Source organism: Saccostrea cucullata, unplaced genomic scaffold (genome assembly GCF_032062105.1).
Source record: "Saccostrea cucullata isolate Sc308-1 unplaced genomic scaffold, CSIRO_AGI_Scuc_v1 ctg5627, whole genome shotgun sequence".
Lineage (NCBI taxonomy): Eukaryota > Metazoa > Mollusca > Bivalvia > Ostreida > Ostreidae > Saccostrea > Saccostrea cuccullata.
In genome coordinates this window covers 1-2,508 of record NW_026929543.1, presented here as the reverse complement: position 1 = coordinate 2,508, position 2,508 = coordinate 1, and positions in this window count along the sequence as shown.

Sequence of the window (2,508 nt, the reverse complement as noted above, 5' to 3'; positions counted from 1 at the left end):
GTATACAATTTAAAAAATACATTTCAAGATCAAGACTATAAATCATTTCTGCAGCTTTTAACAAAAATTTTCTTGAAGGTCTCGTTATATCAAAGTACTCGTATAAAATTTGTACATGTATGCAGCAAAAGCTATCAAATGTTTAATTATGATACTTAAGGGAACTTTGCCAGTTAACTTATCGATGTGAAACATTTATTCATTTTTTAAGTCATGAGCTGCGTTCAAGAAAATGTTTGTAGCTCTACGTAGTAGCTTGATATATTAACCTTTAACTAATTCTATAAGTAAAGTATACCTTTTCAAAGAAATCTTTCTTTATCAACTTCTGATGAAAAGCTCTTGTATAAATATCACCTGATTTTTTTTTTATTGTTCTTACAAAAAAAAAAATGCAAATTTAATGTGGCATTTTGATGTAGCCTTCCACTTATTATACCCCCCGCTTGAAAAGTGGGAGGGTATATAGTAATCGGGATTTCCGTCCGTCCGTCCGTCCGTCTGTCCGTCCGTATGTTACGCTTTGGGGTACCAATCTCTTATCCGCAACTCCTCTTATACCATTGAGTAAAATTTAATGATACTTTCACAGAATGTTTGTTATATAGTGCCATTGTGCACCTCCTATTTCACTTTTTTATTGGACACATATTTCGGGTTCACCAAAGCAAAAAATAGACATTGCCTCTTCAATCGGTCCAGAATTATTCGAATCGTCCGTTTTGGTTCCTTGTTTACAATTTCAAAATGGTGTTGGTAAAACGAGAGGGCAAACACGGCCGGGGCAAATTAAAAGCCGCAGCAGTTTGAGATATTTCAAATATCTTCGGTAAAACTCCACCATTTTATCTGAAATTATCAGATTATGTTTCTTCAGGGTTCTTTTGGGTTCTTCTGTTCCAATTTTTTATTTGCCCCGGCCTGGGTTTGTTTTCCCATTTGGTCCCATTTTACCAACACTCTTCAAAATGGCTTCCGTGTCACGATGTGTCGAAGGTGATCACACTGCAGCATTTCTTTTAGCCCTTCAGTCCATAGTGTTCTACACCACATTTAACACGGTGAAGCTTGTTATTATGTTTACTAATTTTATTTGATAGTGACGTCGGCGTTCAAAGGGTGAATACTGTGTTCGAAGATGATCACACAGTGACAACAGTTTTGTACACTAGCATTTAGCCTATCAGTCCCCACATTTAACACGGCGAAGATTGTTTTTCTGTTAACTAATTTTATTTGATAGTGAAGGCAGCTTTCAATGGCAGCATTTATCAGTCCTCACCAGATCTGGTACAATCACTAGATTTAGCTACGTAGCTTGATTTACCTAAATAGCTTTATTTAGCTACCATATCAATTTATTTCTATAAAAAAGCATTTTTTAGGGTGTGCAGAAAATATCATTGTGATGCAACTTTGAACTCATCTTAAAACAAGTCATGAAAAAATCTCTCTTGGAAAAATGTATCAGGTCCAGGGCCGATGATATATACACGACCGTCGTGCGCACTATTTGGAAAGTCTATTTACACGACCGTCGTGCAAATAGCTGAGATATATACACAACCATCGTGCACATAGGTGTAAGTAAAAATCTATTTACACGACCATCTTACATATAGCTATTGGACATTACCCGGGATATGTACACGACTGCATTTATACTTGTTTACATGTGTAAACAATCGTATGACATAAATAGACGAATTTCACATTCCTTAGAGTTATCTCCCGTTGTCATTGTAACGCTCATTTTCCCCACTTAGTCCTTAATATGTAAGTTACCTGTTTTTTACCGGTAATCTTCAAACGATATCGGTGTGTGATAAGTTAAAAAAAATATGCCTAAGTGAGTTGATATTTGCTTATAAATAATATCATAACTATCAAATCAATAACAATAATTATTCTGTATAGTTTTTGTGAAAAGAGATAAAATATTTAAAATGTGATACTTTGTCATCCTGATCCCGACTGAATTTCAAAAACTTTGCATGTTTATTGAAATTATAATTTTACAACTCTTTTTTCATTTTTTTTTAAAGTAAATCAACTTTCAAGTTTTAAAGAGTTAATTAAATTTGGTGTAAAACAAATTAGAAAATAAATTAAAATTGCAAAAAAAAAATTTCACTTTTAAACACTTTTATTTAAGGAATGAATTAAATAGCAACCCAAATTATACTGTATAACCTGAGTTGGGGCAGTTTGCGCTATCTAATCCGCAAAGAAGTTTTATAAAGAAAAGTGTAAGGTTGGAGCAGTATAATTTGGTTGCTATTTAATTAATTCCTCATAATTTAATTTTTAATCATTAAGTATATAAAACAAGACAATATCTCTCTGGGAAAGTGGTGCTGTTTGGGAAAAATTTTGGTACTGAATTTTTGAACCTACAACCCCCCACCCCCACCCGAAAAATTTTCGTGTTTGGGCAAGACAATAGACATTTCCTTTTTTTTGCTTGTCAAGTTTTTTTTGGAGGTCTAAAAAAAAATTTGTAACACT